Genomic DNA, 17,445 nt, shown 5'->3' on the forward strand with positions numbered 1-17,445 from the left:
TGTAGTCACTAGTTACATTACGCGCAATACTTAATGCAATTGTCTGTTGTTAGCAACTTAATACTGGAGGGGGTTCGGATGATAACCTGAAGGTGGACTTTTTAGGCATAGATGCAGTTGGATGGCGGTCTATGTACTTTGTCGTAATGCCCAATTAAATCTCACTATACTCATCATGATATGTATGTGCATGGTCATGCTCTCTTTATTTGTCAATTGCCCAACTGTAATTTGTTCACCCAACATGCTGCTTGTCTTATGGGAGAGACACCTCTAGTGAACTGTGGACCCCGGTCCAATTCTCTTTACTGAAATACAATCTACTGCAATACTGTTCTACTGTTTTCTGCAAACAATCATCTTGCACACAATACGGTTAACTCTTTGTTACAGCAAGCCGGTGAGATTGACAACCTCACTGTTTCGTTGGGGCAAAGTATCTTGGTTGTGTTGTGCAGGTTCCACGTTGGCGCCGGAATCACTGGTGTTGCGCCGCACTACATCTCGCCGCCATCAACCTTCAACGTGCTTCTTGGCTCTTCCTGGTTCGATAAACCTTGGTTTCTTTCTGAGGGAAAACTTGCTGCTGTGCGCATCATACCTTCCTCTTGGGGTTCCCAACGAACGTGTGAGTTACACGCCATCACTGCTCTTGGTGCTGCTCCGCCTGGTTGCCGTGGTAGCCTATCGGGGCGTCCCAGCCGATGATGTACTATCGGCCCCTCCTCTGATTCCGGTCTGCAGATGGACGCCGCCGGTAGGCCGACGGGGCGGCCCGGCCGAGGTCGTCCGGACGCCTCCGTTTCTCCTGCAAGCCTAGAGGTCGACGCTCCATGGTTCCGCTCTGCGGCCGTCACCGCACTCTGTATGGATGATCCAGGGTTTGCGCGTTCATCTCCATCCTACCAGTTCTTTAGTTTGTACATGAGTACATCATGTTGAGATGATTTCTGGTGGCCAGTTCGGCTTTGCTCCTGCTCCACGGTCGTTGGCAACTCTGCCGCCTCCGCCCTTCCTACTGATCTGCAGGTTCATCGCCCTTCCTGAATTTTATACTAACTGACCACATATCCTTTTCCGTGTGGCCGGAGTGGTGGGCGTCGGATCATGCCCCTGGAGGTTGTGCACTTGTGCTCGTGTGTCTGCCTCTCTTGGTCTACAGATGGATGGTGCCTCTATTCCTCCGGGTGTCTGCCATGGTAACCTTCTGGGGCGTGCCGGTGCGTTAGCCTTGCATACTGGTTTGGCTTCTCCTTCCAGTCCCGAGACGGCTGGCGTACCGAGGTGGCTGGCGGTGCGCTGTACGACCTCCTGTCCTTCCTGAGGTGTATCGGCTATGTGAGGAGCTAAAGCGTCTATCGTCGTGGTTGATCCTCTCTCAAGTGAAGGAGAGGTATTGTGCGTGCTTGCCCGCAGAGTGTCCGGATTGGAGTTGTGACCGTGCGTCGCCGCCGTGGTTCCCGGCTCCTCCACACGTAGGTGAGTAGCTTCTAATGTTTGCATTCACTCAGTGGTGAATGGTGTGAATATAATTAAGTACTGGGGATTTGTCCCAAGGATATGTGGTCAGTTAGTATAAAATTCAGGTGACCCTCATGCTTACGTATTAAGATTCTGAGAAAGTTTGGACGACGCTGGTGCTTTACTATCCGGTGTTTTTACCAGATGTTGTAGTTCGTAGTATGTAGTTTATGTTTCTCGAAAAGGCATAACCAAGGAAGCCTGTACTTTAGTATGCTTACATATTGATGCACAGACCTAGGGTGTGGGTGAGTGTGTGTTCTTTAAAACCTGATGATAAATCAATCCAATATCCTGGGGGCTCCTCCTCTCTCGAAAAAATATTCTGATGGTAATTCAAAGGCTTGCTGCCATTTTTTCCTCAGCTATTCATGACTACTTCTTGAAGGTCTTTTCCAAAGTTTTCACCTGTTTCTTTTCTTTCAAATTTGTAGACCCAATGTATGTGCAAACTAAACTGATGCTATGATATGTTTGTGAAATGTAGATGTTGGTACCTGGGACATGTTTTCCTCAATTATTTTTTCTCAGGAGTACTTCTTGACTGTCTTTTCCAAGATTTTCACATGTGTCTCTTATTTCCAATTTACAGACCAGTTTATCTGCAAATTAAATTGATACTGTGGCCTATTTGTGAAATTTGGGTGTTGGTACCAGGGACATGTTTCAGTGTCCACAATTCTGATGTTTCAAACATGATTATTTTTAAAGTTTTAGAAGCTAGCTAATTCCAATGAGACTAATTCAAAGGTATGTGTGTGTCTTACAGCACATCCATCTATGGATGATTTGGTTTCCTCACGTAGTCACCTATAATGCTTGCAAAGTAACAAGGAGAACCTCAATGAAGCCAAGAGGAGAAAAACTAATATACTCATGTGAGACTTCTTTCTTATATTACAATACTGACTATGTTTGTTTTATTTAAACCTTTTTGCATGCATGAGTTAATCTTCATACAAAAGCTGATCTGGGGTTGTTGATATTTGAGTTACTTCACTCAGGAAGACGGTCGTCGGCCCTTCTATGTTTAAATCTGAGTTCACGATGCAGATTTAGTCATTGGCATGATTAACAACACACATGACAATTCTCGAAAAAAAAAGCACATAGCTATGAAGAGCTTCATTATTTGCACCGATCCATCTGAACATGACATCTTTCTTTAAATGAGTGAAATTGGCATTATCACATCATGATAAGTACCACGTCATCACAAAATAAAATACCATCCCGATGATCCATCGCTATTTGCAAAGCGCAATTGAACATAGCAAATCAAGAAAGTCTAGAAGTCACCATCGTCACTCTTGAAAGTTCAGATCTTGCTGAAAAAATAGTGTTCTGATTCTTGCTTCTTTGTACTTACACTATAATTGCTTTCTTACAGATCTAAATTTTACTGACAGAGAATACGTCATCATAGTAAAAGAATTGAGAATCATTACGGGGTTGATGCATTCATATAGAATGATCTCTTCTTCCATACACTAATACCTAATCAGGTTAGATTTCATATGTAGTAGTTCGACATGGAATTTTTTTCTAAATGTCAAGCAGCTATTATTTTTCTTAGTTGTGCTTCAAATCAAGATGATGCCACTGCAATTAATGGATTTGACCAAGGTTTCTATTGATGTCGGTTGCAGTTACCCAACTATGGATGTATATGTACAAGCTGACAGAGCTCCAAGTGCTGAACATTTCGTTCCCATCTGTCAGGGTACTATCTGTAGACTCTATGTTGTATGGTAGTGTAGTGTTTTTGTTCCGTTGGAGACATATTGCCTTTCTATTGACAGTACTGTAAGTTGGTACATGTGTGTTCACTCACAGTGTACCACTTTTTAGTGCCTCCGAACAATGTTGTTGTCTGTACTTTTGGGCCCATCCCGGAGAAACAATTTCTCTATCGTTTGCATTTCACTCTTATCTATCTGGCCGTTTCCAGTCTACTCAACTATATCACTCTACAAATAGTAGACCATCAAGATCTCCCTATCTTCCGCTTTCATGTATTTTAATTCATTTGTTCATCTGCAACAACTGTGAGATAGAATACTATGTCATTTCTTAATGAGCTCGATCTCAGTCCAATCTGTAGGCTGCCCAATTGGGTGATTTCGGTCTTTACCGGAAATGGTAACCGGCCCATCAAGGACCTCAGATGCAATGCCAATTTCGTGGTGTCTACCAACAACAACACAATCGATGGACCAGTTCTCACCCTCTCTTTGGATTAAGATGATAGTGATGCAAGCCTAAACTGGCCGTAGGAACTACTTCACTTTGCTGCCTGATATCTATGTTAGTAGTTGTGTAGCTTAGTGCCATGGGGTCAGTTTATTTCCTCCATGCTTCAACATAAAAGCAGCAAACTATCGACGATTCAACATCAAAATCCATTGCAGCAAAAAAAAAGCAGACCACCAACGATTCAGTCCTAACTTGATCTATAAAACCATAGAGAATGTCACCCTTCCGACACCCCTTTCAAACCAAAAAACCGGCATCCATACAAAAGAGATAACTCCACGGGCGCGGCGTGCCGCCGTGCCAAGGCCTACTAGTAACACTAACAAATAAAGGAAATAAAAGCACGGTTGGCTTCTTGTTGTTGCAGGACACGATGTTCACTGACCGAGCTGCTCTGCATCAGCAGCCGGCTGACTGCCAGAGAGGGGTTGAACGGGAGATCACAACCACTGGGTGGCGCTGGAGAACCAAGAAGTGTCATTTTTTGCCAAAGAAATATACTTGTACTGCAACGACGATGTGCTTGTTCTGCCAAGGAGTAAGTCCCTGAACTTATTTCGTTATAACTGCAACTACAGCGGCTTTGCAAAGAAACTACGTAACATGGTAGCTTCCAGCGGACGAACGAATTCAAGGAGGAATTGGCAGTGGGGGAGCGGGGCGTCGGAGCAGAATGTCGAAGCCGCGTGGAGCACCGACGACGGCCACGCGGGGGAAGGGGCGGCAGAGCGCGTGGTCGCCGGCGGCGCGCGTGAGAAGGGCCCGGCGGCGCACGGGAGCAGGGACCGGCGTCGCTCGGGGGAAGGAGACGGCAGCGCTCGGGGAAAGGGTCCTGCGGCGCGCTGGGGATGGCGCTCGGCGGAAGGAGATGGCGGCGCTCGGGGGGAGGGTCCTACGGCGCGCGGGGGAAGGGCGGCAGTGCGCGTGGTCGCCGGCGGCGTGCGGTTGGGGGCAGGGGTCGTGGGTGGATGCGGGAAGAAGGTGTGGGTGCGTGGTGTTTTCTTCGATGAGCTGTTTTCGGGATATTCCGGCCGGATCGGGCCTTATATAGGGAAACTCTATTAGATACCCTGGGTGCAGAATAAGTAATTCTGCACCCGGGTCATATACACATCCATCCGGTTCGATCGATCCTTGCTGATTGTGCTCGGTCGTTTTTTTTTACCCCGACGGTTTAGTTTCTCGGTCGTGGGATTTGGAAGCTGTCCCACTACCTCCCGTCGCCCGTCACCTGATTTCCCCCCCCGTAATTTTCTAATCGAGCGTATGCGGCGGTTGGCGATTGAGCGGCCGCCGGCGAGCGCATGAGCGGCGGATGGACTCGGTGGCCATAGGAGCAGCTGCTGGTCTCTGCCACGACCGTGTCCTCGGCTGCGTCGTGGCCGGTCGGCCGAATCGGCGTCGTGACCGGCCGGCCGAATCGGCGGCGGCGTGGTCGTCGGCGATAACGGAGACATGGTGCACTGCGTATTGCACGCGGGTAGAATCTGCATCAAATTCGGTAAGCAACATGTTCTCTTTGCGTCGGATACTCAGATCCATAATTATTTTTGTATACCCGTGTGGAGATTTGATGTGAAAAGGTTGAGGCAGTGGAAGCACATGGCAACGACCGCCTCATATCTAGAGTTTAATTTATGTACATCTCAGATGTTGTTTTTATCTCACCACGGCGGCATATAGTTATTGTTCAAACTCGATTTCTCGATGCTGCCCTGCTAGCTAGATGATGGCATATTATTTCAGTTACCAGCGCATGTCGCCGCAGTCCTCGCCGTAGAAACTTGCCAATTAACATAATTCTGAATTCAGTTTTGCAAGTTCTGTATCATTGGAACCATTTAACAGAATTTTTAACTCAGTTTGATCTCTTGTTTCGAAGGTTCGGTTTTGTACATAGAGATCAATGCAGCTGTGTTAGATAGTCTTTGCTAATTCTCATGTTAATCAATGGAACAGGTCACACTTTTGATATGCTGTTATGGATAACTGTAGATTGCTGCCGCAACGCTAGCATATGGGTCTGTGAACGTGGCATCTAGGCATCTAGCCCCTTGCAATTTTACGTCAGCTTGCAGTTATTGATATGCAATTCCAGAAGGTGGGTATTTTCCCCAGTTAGTGTTGATTATTGATGTGGTTTGCTCAGAGGGAAGCACAACTGATTCTTTAGCTCATTTTTGTTGCTGTACATATCCAGATGAAGCCGCACCATAACACTTATGTCAAGCCCCCTCTAGTTTCTATGTAGCTTGATGAATCAATCGGATTTTGAATTCATCGGTACATGTCTTCACATGCATTATAGTCCATACATGGTTTGGGCACTAAAATCAAATTTATTTGGCTGTTCATGCACAGGATTTATCTGCTTAATTATTCAGGATTAGAAGTTCCAATTCTGAATTTTGTAGTTGCGAAGTAGCTAGCTCCAGTGTATTTAAATATTTGGCAATAATAGTGGATGTTAGTCTATTTGAGGTGTTGCTAGATGTGTAATCTTTGCTTCATGTGATTGTAATTCATGTGACGGTAGCAACGGTTAGCTTTGGTCGGTGGCACCGACTCCCCATTCAAAAATTAAAGTTGGTCTCCCTAGACCATTTGGTAATTTCTTCACGTGTTTCCACACATGGATGTGTTAATGGGTTCCTTACTTTCCTAATTGTCTTCTGTTGATTTATGATATTTGTGGGGTGATTCTACTAATGAATTAACGATATTCATGCCCGGAAAGAAACCTGTAAGCTCATCATTTCATCTCACTCTGTCAGCAGAAGAGCTAGGAAGATTCTTTGCTCGGATGCAAGCAACAGGAGCTGACATAGTGAAAATTGAAACCACTGCTACTGAGATCGTTGATGTGTCAAGAATATTTTGAAATGCTTGTGCACTGCCAAGTGAGTTTACTGTCTAAAACCTCTGCAATATTTGTATCTTACCTCCACAAGGCTGTTTACATGTAATTGAATCACAGATTTAATAGCTATGTGTTATAAATTAGGATTTTTTTTACCACTGTACCACTTGCCATAGACATGCTTTTATTTTCCACGGTTTAATACTGATTCATCTGCGTGATTATGCCCATGCTTTTTCGTAAATTCTTATCCAGTCTGCTATTGATCATTCCCAAAAGTTCGAAGTAGGCCATTGTGTAATGTCTTCATGTGTGGCCATACATGGATCTTTACCTTATTTGTTTCTGTACTATGGATGTTTCTGACATATTTTTTCTTCTATTTCAGGCATCAAACAAGAACTGCTCAGCACTGAGGAAGACATGACTTCAGCTCTCAACTAAGCAAGCCTGACAATTGTGGCAAATGGAAAGGAACTACTATGCTGTAAGTTGTTTTCAGTCAACAAGTGATTATGCCACGGAGGTGGAGATGTGTTCATCCGGGATCACCATGGAGTCCCTCTGGCGGGGGCATGCCATTTTTCCCCGAGTGACTGACCCGGAGAGAGCTGAGCTGCTTGCGTGTCACCATGCTGTTAACTTGGCGAAGGAGTTGGGACTGATGAAAATAGCACTGGAAACGGACTGTACTGTGGTGGTGGCGAAACTTCAGGACAGCGACAAGAACCGGTCGATCCACGGGCCATTTGTGGAAGAAATCAAAGCGTCTCTTGGGGGAACTTGATGATTTCAGGGTCCTTCACGTGCGACGATCTGGTAATTTGGTGGCTCACAAATTAGCTTAGGATGGCTGTATGAATAAGTGTTGTAATAGATGGGTATCATGGGTTGAATCCCTCCCAGACTTTGTGTTAAACCTTGCCGCTCTGAACATGGGCAATTAATAAAGATGGCAGCCATTTGATCTAAAAAAAACAAGTGATTATGCCATTTGGAGAATGTAATTTGCTATTTAGAATGATTCTGGGATATGTTTTTTTGGCAAATGAGGCATATAGCTCATACGGACAAGTTTGTGCATAACTATATCTTATTTACAATGCCCTCCATGTCCATGTATTTGAGTTATGTCGTGTCACTACTCACTACGCTAGGATTTTTTTTTCCTACACATTACATGATTCCCCAAAATAATTTCTTTTTTTACATAAGCCATTTTGATCTGTTCGATGGTTGATGTACTAGGGTTCAGCTAGCTTCTTATAGTTTTCTTACGTAGTCTACAAATTTTACATCACATGCACATTGATTCCTTAATCTGATTGTTAAAATACTTAATGTAAGGTGAATAATATAATTTTTATACGTTCGATTGGTCCATAGACATCATCATACATAGGCCTATTTTTTTAATGTGACATGCATACTAGTTTGGCTGATTGGATCCAACTTCCCAAAAAATACGTTGGCTATAAATAACTATCGTAGCTCGCATGGGATTATTCCATCGCACCTTTGGCTGGCGCGGACCAGCATCTCCGTACTTTTCTTATGTCGCATGCATCCAATTTTATGTTGCGCGGGCGCGGTCGCTCGGGGCCTCGGGCTGGCCAGGTCTGGCTCGCCAGGCGTGCAAGCGGGCGGGGTGCAGAATAATATTCTGCCCCCAGGGAGTCAAATAGCGCGTCTCATATATATATATATATATATATATATATATATATATACATAGGGTTGAACTATTCTGCAACCGGTGCTCAGAATATTATTTTGAGCACCAACCGACTCTACATAGGAACGATTTCAGAAAAAGAAGAGAAAATCCACTTCCTGCCCCCGCGTCCACTTTTTTCTTTTCGAAGATAACTTCCTGCCCCCGCATCCCACGAGGCCACGTCCAGCACGATCGTCCTCCCTGGGTTCCCGTCACCGGCCAGGCCCCGCGCCGCCGGCCAGAACCCCGCCGCCGGAGCTCCCCTCCACTGGCCGCGCCTCCTCCCCTCGCCGTCGACCCCGCACCAGATCCCCAACGCCGGCACCTTCTTTCCCCGCCGCCGGTTGCTCCAGCGCCCCCCTCCCTACTGCTTCCCTTCCTCCCCCGACGGCGGTCAGGTACCGGCGCGCTCCCATCCAGAGTCCCCGCGCCCTTCGCCGCCTGGTTCCCCTGCGGGTCGCCGCCCGGTCCACGTGTGACCTCACGCGCAGCCTCCCGGACTTCCTAGCGCCGCCGCCTGGCCTCGCCCAAGCGCAGCCGTCCAGGACCACGGCGATGCCTCCTGGTGACCAATCCGTCGCGCACTGGTCCTTCGCAGGCAGAGGTCGTCGGTGCTTCTATGGCGTGCCCATCCATGGCTGCCGCGACGCCCATGTACTGTCCAGTACACAGTCATGTACTGCCCCATACGAGATAGACGCGGGACTGAGAAATGACTTGGACACGGTCATGTACAGCCCTCTCATCTCTCGCAGGCGCAGCAGCTCCTCTCTATGTCTCTCTCGCGTGCAAGTGCGTAGCTATCTCTCTTTCTCTAGCGCCTATTGAAGCAGCCCTCCTCTATCTCTTTGCTGTGTTTTACATAGGCTGCAGCTGCTCTCTATTTTTCTACTACTTCATGTAGACTATAGTACTAGTAATTTGTTCCCTATGATTTATCGCTTTGTGGTGCTTGCAGATAAACCAAAGAGAACGGATGGTAATTGTTTTGCCAAGTGTGTATGTAATTGTGTTAATTTATCTCCCCTAAAAGCGATCTGTTCAGATATCACAGCTAACAAATCGACATGACACTGGAAATACTCTTTGCTGGACATTGGAAATTCAGAAAAAAATGATGAAGATTATATGAATAGATGTTCAACAAGTAATCATCCAGAAGTAGAAGTACAAATAACAGAAGTATGTATTTGATTCAGTTTGATAAATTTCAGCAGTACGTATTTGATTCAAGGGTAGTACATTAATAAATGTGGAGAAGCATGCAACCTCTGTTGCACAGTTAGTCTGCAATTCGTCCAACACACATATAGAAAATGAGTGAGGGCAAAAAGTTACAATCCCAAAATTTGCTCGTCCAACACACGACATGGAAAATTTGATCACGCTAAGTATACATCTATTGACAAGCAAGTGCAGGGCGTTTTTTCAGATCATAAGGTGCACGCCGTATACACTCTCTGAAACAAAAACAAGAGAGGTTCAAAGGCACACGGGTGAGAAAGTACAAGTATTCACGTTTGGGCAGTGCAAGTTGATTCCTGTGGAAAGTTCAGGTGCATCTGCTGGGATGTTGACTTACAGAACATCCCCGAACTTGGAAAACCAGAAGGACAAATCCAGGAGGTTTGCATGACACAGAACTACACGAAATTGAAAAGAAGAAAAACTTCCATAAGGTTAGAGTAGAAACCTACGGAAATTCAGAGATGAAGCCACACAAAGTTCCGCATAGAGCATGCAGTTCAACCTTCATAGAGCAGACAGTTCAACTTTGACAGCCGCGCAGGTCAACTTTGCAAGTAGGCAGTTTAACATTTTGAAAAACCGCGTCGGACAGTTTAAGCTCACTGCATGAGCAGTGCAAGCTCATGTCACCGGGCAGACGATGGACGAAAAAAACTGCCACGAAATACCACCTGCCCACGAACTACCCCACCCACCTCGCTCGATCTCATCCCCCGTACCCTCACCGCGGCCGGCCGCCTCCAGCGCTGCCCTGGACGGCCCACCCAGCGACGCCGGCCATCCCCACCCCCACCACCGTCGGCCCCCGCACGGCCGCTTAGAAGGGCCCCGCGCCGCCGCCGGGAAGGCCCCCGCGCCGCCGCCATGAGGCCGCTTCTTGTCGCCGACCGCAGCTTCCTCGACGCCGCTGCCGTGCAACGCTGGGCGCGCGCTCCCACCACCACGAGGGTGTCTCCGCGTCGCTGACCAGAGCTTCCTCCGTGCGGCTGTCGTGCGACACCGGGCACGTGCTCTCGTCGCAGAGGCCCCCTCATCCATCCTATGGTGGCTGTTCCGTCATCCCTCCTCCTTTCTCCCCTGGCTCCGGCGGACGGGGTCCTTGGCGCCGCCCAGATTTTGTTGTAGCCACGACGCAGCGTGGGCAGCGCATTTTCCTTTTTTCCTGTGTGCTAATTAGCTCGCTCACAGCTCCATCACACGATGCTTTCTCTCTCTGTAACCAGATGTCAGTTTCTTTTACATCGCAGCAGTATATACTTTGGATAAAAATTGCAGTTGCTAGGCAAATGGACAGTCAGTTATGCATTAACGAGAAAACTAGTCATTTTGCGGATGTCAACCGCAACCGTGGCAAATCAACGAGCTCCGGATGCATCCGCAGTGGCGCATCCATGGCTAGAGGCTGGCGATTTATTTTTCTCCGTCCTCTTTTTTTTCTTTTTTTTACTTGCAATAGGATAGCTTCGGATTACAGTAAATGAGTATTTTGAAATTTTCATGTAGTGTAGTGCTTGGTATAAGAAGATTTACATGAATAAGTGCAAGCAATTGCTATAGGGAAGTACACGAATTTGGTATGGAGAAGTGCAGGATATTGCTACCATAAAGCACACAAGTTTAAAAACATTGTCGGTAAGTACACGGCGAAGGCCGGGAAGTTCGAGTACTCTGTTTTTAAAACATTATGTTTTTACAAAATATCATGTAACTTTATCATTCTTAAAATGCCCGAAAGTACACATTTTTGGTTCAAAAAGTTCAGAAAATATTACTAAAAAGAACAACCAATTTGTACAAATAATGTCGTTGGGAAGTGCAAAGTTTCAACATTAGGAAGTACAAGAGATCAGGCTTAGGAAGTATATGTAGTAACGTTGGTAAGTACAATAGATCGGTCTTTGGAAGTACACGGTCCACGTGGAAGTGAATAAAAATTCTAAAAAACCATTAACCAGGAAGTAAAAGTACTCAAGACGGGTCGGTGCATAAGTTCGTTTTGAGCTAGTATAATTTATTAGAATTTTTTATCCCACGGGAAGTACAACCGCTGATCACTGGAAGTACAATTTGTGACCACAATAAGTACAAGATGCGAGTACATGTGTAACAAACAAAAAAAAATCCTTCATCCGCGAGGAAGTTCAAATCCTTGACAATGAGAAGTACAACCGTTCGACACGAGCAATACACCCACTTAATATAGAGTACAAGAAACCCGACAAAGTCCAAATGTAGAAAAAACAAAATAATCCCATCATCCGCGAGGAAATACGAGCAGTGATTCCGAGAAGTACAGGCGGAGACAACAGGAAGTACAAGCGGTAATTACATGAATTAAAAGTATTCAAGAAAATACTCCCACATAAGTCCACATAGCAAAAAACGATAATAATCCCATCACCCTTAAAGAAGTTCAAATCCTTGACAATGAGAAGTACAACCATTCGACACGAGCAATACAACCACTTATTGTAGGAATTACAAGAAAACCGAAAAAACCAGAATGTACAAGAAAATAAAATAATCTCATCATCCGCGAGGAAGTTCAAATACTTGACGGCGAGAAGTACAACCATTGGACACGGGCAGTACAACCACTTATTATAGGAAGTACAAGAAAACCGATAACAATCCAAATATACAAAAAAACAAAATAATCTCGTTATTCGCGAAGAAGTTCAAAGACTTCAAGTTGAGAAGTACAACCATTCGACACAAGAAGTACACAAACTTAATATAGGAAGTACAAAAAGCCGACAAAATACAAATACACAAAAAACAAAAAAAATCCCCTCATCCGCGGGAAGTACAATCAGTGATTCCGAGAAGTACGAGTGGTGATTGCAGGAAGTACAAGCGGTAACTACGGGAAGTAGAAAGTGTTTAGATAAAAAATTATTAATTTTTCTGAACGGTTTCGTGAAACCGCACCAAGAAGTAGAACCGCGTTGCCAGAGAAGTACAAGCACATGTCGAGAGAAGTTCAACGCTCTGTTTTTGCGAGGCGAAAATCTATTATGCAAATCTCATTGTTTTGATCACCAACCACCTCAACCATTGCCACCCAAAGGTTTATCTGATAGATTAGGAGTCTAATTTCATTACCTACAACATTTCACAACAAATAAAGAGATCTAATGCATCAAATTCAAGTCGTTATCTCGCAAAGTATACCGGAAACATGATTTCAAAACTTCTAAAATTAATTTTAAACCATTTAGATTTGGCAAAAATGATATATATGAAAAAGATGCGCCTTTTTTACACCTTTCCAACCATATATCATTTGCATTGCTTAAATATACCGCATAGAAATCGCGGGAAAAATCATTCGGTGCCCGTCTCATAAAATGGGCGGACAGTAATTCGAGTTATTCTCTTAAACTATAAGGAATTAGAGAAAACAATTGGAAGATGAAAGTTGCGCATAGTCTGTAGCTTTCCAACGCCATATCATTTGCATCATTCCGACATACGGTTGAAACAAATCGTCCAAATTACTGTCCGCTTGTTTTTTGAGTACGTCCGAATTTCGGTATTTTCAAAATTGTTCAAAAATTGTTAGGATTTTGAAAAAACGTAAAACATGAAAAAGTTGCGCAATTTCATTTTCTTTCCAACGGTATATCATTTGCACAGTTTCGATAAGCGGTTCGAAAATCGAACTAAAAGTTCGTTTTCTGGCCATATAGAAGCGTTTTCGTACTTTTAAAATTAAATTTAAACCGTGCATAATCTGCAAAAGTTGTGAACATGAAAAAGTTGCGGTTTTTCATTATCTATCCAACGGTATATCATTTGCATAGTTCCGACAAATGGTTGAAAAAATCGTAGTATAATCAGTTGCTTTCAAGAAAATGGGAAGTTCAGTTAAGTGCCGACAGAAAGGTCAACCCTCTTATCCAGAAAGTTCAACCTTGTGTCCAGAGAAGTTCAAGTCGGTGCTCAGAATATTATTCTGCAACCGGTTGCAGAATAGTGCTGGTATATATACATATATATATATGAGACGCGCTATTTGACTCCCTGGGGGCAGAATATTATTCTGCACCCCGCCCGCTTGCACGCCTGGCGAGCCAGACCTGGCCAGCCCGAGGCCCCGAGCGACCGCGCCCGCGCAACATAAAATTGGATGCATGCGACATAAGAAAAGTACGGAGATGCTGGTCCGCGCCAGCCAAAGGTGCGATGGAATAATCCCATGCGAGCTACGATAGTTATTTATAGCCAACGTATTTTTTGGGAAGTTGGATCCAATCAGCCAAACTAGTATGCATGTCACATTAAAAAAATAGGCCTATGTATGATGATGTCTATGGACCAATCGAACGTATAAAAATTATATTATTCACCTTACATTAAGTATTTTAACAATCAGATTAAGGAATCAATGTGCATGTGATGTAAAATTTGTAGACTACGTAAGAAAACTATAAGAAGCTAGCTGAACCCTAGTACATCAACCATCGAACAGATCAAAATGGCTTATGTAAAAAAAGAAATTATTTTGGGGAATCATGTAATGTGTAGGAAAAAAAAATCCTAGCGTAGTGAGTAGTGACACGACATAACTCAAATACATGGACATGGAGGGCATTGTAAATAAGATATAGTTATGCACAAACTTGTCCGTATGAGCTATATGCCTCATTTGCCAAAAAAACATATCCCAGAATCATTCTAAATAGCAAATTACATTCTCCAAATGGCATAATCACTTGTTTTTTTTAGATCAAATGGCTGCCATCTTTATTAATTGCCCATGTTCAGAGCGGCAAGGTTTAACACAAAGTCTGGGAGGGATTCAACCCATGATACCCATCTATTACAACACTTATTCATACAGCCATCCTAAGCTAATTTGTGAGCCACCAAATTACCAGATCGTCGCACGTGAAGGACCCTGAAATCATCAAGTTCCCCCAAGAGACGCTTTGATTTCTTCCACAAATGGCCCGTGGATCGACCGGTTCTTGTCGCTGTCCTGAAGTTTCGCCACCACCACAGTACAGTCCGTTTCCAGTGCTATTTTCATCAGTCCCAACTCCTTCGCCAAGTTAACAGCATGGTGACACGCAAGCAGCTCAGCTCTCTCCGGGTCAGTCACTCGGGGAAAAATGGCATGCCCCCGCCAGAGGGACTCCATGGTGATCCCGGATGAACACATCTCCACCTCCGTGGCATAATCACTTGTTGACTGAAAACAACTTACAGCATAGTAGTTCCTTTCCATTTGCCACAATTGTCAGGCTTGCTTAGTTGAGAGCTGAAGTCATGTCTTCCTCAGTGCTGAGCAGTTCTTGTTTGATGCCTGAAATAGAAGAAAAAATATGTCAGAAACATCCATAGTACAGAAACAAATAAGGTAAAGATCCATGTATGGCCACACATGAAGACATTACACAATGGCCTACTTCGAACTTTTGGGAATGATCAATAGCAGACTGGATAAGAATTTACGAAAAAGCATGGGCATAATCACGCAGATGAATCAGTATTAAACCGTGGAAAATAAAAGCATGTCTATGGCAAGTGGTACAGTGGTAAAAAAATCCTAATTTATAACACATAGCTATTAAATCTGTGATTCAATTACATGTAAACAGCCTTGTGGAGGTAAGATACAAATATTGCAGAGGTTTTAGACAGTAAACTCACTTGGCAGTGCACAAGCATTTCAAAATATTCTTGACACATCAACGATCTCAGTAGCAGTGGTTTCAATTTTCACTATGTCAGCTCCTGTTGCTTGCATCCGAGCAAAGAATCTTCCTAGCTCTTCTGCTGACAGAGTGAGATGAAATGATGAGCTTACAGGTTTCTTTCCGGGCATGAATATCGTTAATTCATTAGTAGAATCACCCCACAAATATCATAAATCAACAGAAGACAATTAGGAAAGTAAGGAACCCATTAACACATCCATGTGTGGAAACACGTGAAGAAATTACCAAATGGTCTAGGGAGACCAACTTTAATTTTTGAATGGGGAGTCGGTGCCACCGACCAAAGCTAACCGTTGCTACCGTCACATGAATTACAATCACATGAAGCAAAGATTACACATCTAGCAACACCTCAAATAGACTAACATCCACTATTATTGCCAAATATTTAAATACACTGGAGCTAGCTACTTCGCAACTACAAAATTCAGAATTGGAACTTCTAATCCTGAATAATTAAGCAGATAAATCCTGTGCATGAACAGCCAAATAAATTTGATTTTAGTGCCCAAACCATGTATGGACTATAATGCATGTGAAGACATGTACCGATGAATTCAAAATCCGATTGATTCATCAAGCTACATAGAAACTAGAGGGGGCTTGACATAAGTGTTATGGTGCGGCTTCATCTGGATATGTACAGCAACAAAAATGAGCTAAAGAATCAGTTGTGCTTCCCTCTGAGCAAACCACATCAATAATCAACACTAACTGGGGAAAATACCCACCTTCTGGAATTGCATATCAATAACTGCAAGCTGACGTAAAATTGCAAGGGGCTAGATGCCTAGATGCCACGTTCACAGACCCATATGCTAGCGTTGCGGCAGCAATCTACAGTTATCCATAACAGCATATCAAAAGTGTGACCTGTTCCATTGATTAACATGAGAATTAGCAAAGACTATCTAACACAGCTGCATTGATCTCTATGTACAAAACCGAACCTTCGAAACAAGAGATCAAACTGAGTTAAAAATTCTGTTAAATGGTTCCAATGATACAGAACTTGCAAAACTGAATTCAGAATTATGTTAATTGGCAAGTTTCTACGGCGAGGACTGCGGCGACATGCGCTGGTAACTGAAATAATATGCCATCATCTAGCTAGCAGGGCAGCATCGAGAAATCGAGTTTGAACAATAACTATATGCCGCCGTGGTGAGATAAAAACAACATCTGAGATGTACATAAATTAAACTCTAGATATGAGGCGGTCGTTGCCATGTGCTTCCACTGCCTCAACCTTTTCACATCAAATCTCCACACGGGTATACAAAAATAATTATGGATCTGAGTATCCGACGCAAAGAGAACATGTTGCTTACCGAATTTGATGCAGATTCTACCCGCGTGCAATACGCAGTGCACCATGTCTCCGTTATCGCCGACGACCACGCCGCCGCCGATTCGGCCGGCCGGTCACGACGCCGATTCGGCCGACCGGCCACGACGCAGCCGAGGACACGGTCGTGGCAGAGACCAGCAGCTGCTCCTATGGCCACCGAGTCCATCCGCCGCTCATGCGCTCGCCGGCGGCCGCTCAATCGCCAACCGCCGCATACGCTCGATTAGAAAATTACGAGGGGGGAAATCAGGTGACGGGCGACGGGAGGTAGTGGGACAGCTTCCAAATCCCACGACCGAGAAACTAAACCGTCGGGGTAAAAAAAAAACGGTGTAGTTACACCCATATGTAATATACTACCTTACAGAAGTATGTATGATACTTTATCGATTTGGGTATGTTCGTACACTATATCTAAGATACTCTAAACAAAGTTTGGTGAAAAAAATGCAAGTGAACCCATAGTTTGCACTATATATGTGAAATACATGCATATGTATACGTAAAAAATAAGTCTACGTAAAAAAATATACATATTACCTACAAAGTAGTATATATACTTCCAAAATAGTCATATATATTTCATACTACATGTACATACTTTCCGGTATGACAGATACTCTCTAGATTATGAGAAACACGTGTAGGTGTATGTTGCCTACCAAAACCCACCGGCGAGCAGCGACGGGCAACACGGTAGAGCCGGGAGGCTCCCAGGACTGCGGTGGGCCCTGGTCCCTCGGGCGACGGCCCGCAATGCTCCGGC

The 17,445-nt window shown here is 44.4% G+C and overlaps 3 long non-coding RNA genes across 7 annotated transcripts; 2 read left to right on the plus strand and 1 right to left on the minus strand.

Annotated features, from left to right (window-relative positions):
• Positions 1-652: 652 nt before the first annotated feature.
• LOC127333906 (uncharacterized) lies at positions 653-3,016 on the plus strand. Its single transcript, XR_007871655.2, has 3 exons — positions 653-1,479; positions 2,291-2,399; positions 2,912-3,016. It is a non-coding gene; the product is annotated as an uncharacterized lncRNA (long non-coding RNA).
• Positions 3,017-4,950: 1,934 nt separating this feature from the next.
• LOC127333907 (uncharacterized) lies at positions 4,951-7,702 on the plus strand. 3 transcript variants are annotated; one of them, XR_007871656.2, is made up of 4 exons: positions 4,951-5,278; positions 5,737-5,878; positions 6,555-6,677; positions 7,026-7,702. It is a non-coding gene; the product is annotated as an uncharacterized lncRNA (long non-coding RNA). The 3 variants fall into 3 exon arrangements; XR_007871657.2 differs by lacking the exon at positions 5,737-5,878 and having other exon boundaries at positions 5,008-5,278; positions 6,552-6,677; XR_007871659.2 differs by lacking the exon at positions 5,737-5,878 and having other exon boundaries at positions 5,008-5,278.
• Positions 7,703-14,236: 6,534 nt separating this feature from the next.
• On the minus strand, positions 14,237-16,981 carry LOC127333908 (uncharacterized). 3 transcript variants are annotated; one of them, XR_011752074.1, is made up of 4 exons: positions 16,660-16,981; positions 16,060-16,201; positions 15,261-15,383; positions 14,237-14,913 (listed from the first exon to the last, which is right to left on the minus strand). It is a non-coding gene; the product is annotated as an uncharacterized lncRNA (long non-coding RNA). The 3 variants fall into 3 exon arrangements; XR_007871662.1 differs by lacking the exon at positions 16,060-16,201; XR_007871661.1 differs by lacking the exon at positions 16,060-16,201 and having other exon boundaries at positions 15,261-15,386.
• Between the last annotated feature and the right edge of the window lie 464 nt (positions 16,982-17,445).

Source organism: Lolium perenne, chromosome 2 (genome assembly GCF_019359855.2).
Source record: "Lolium perenne isolate Kyuss_39 chromosome 2, Kyuss_2.0, whole genome shotgun sequence".
Taxonomy (NCBI): Eukaryota; Viridiplantae; Streptophyta; class Magnoliopsida; order Poales; family Poaceae; genus Lolium; species Lolium perenne.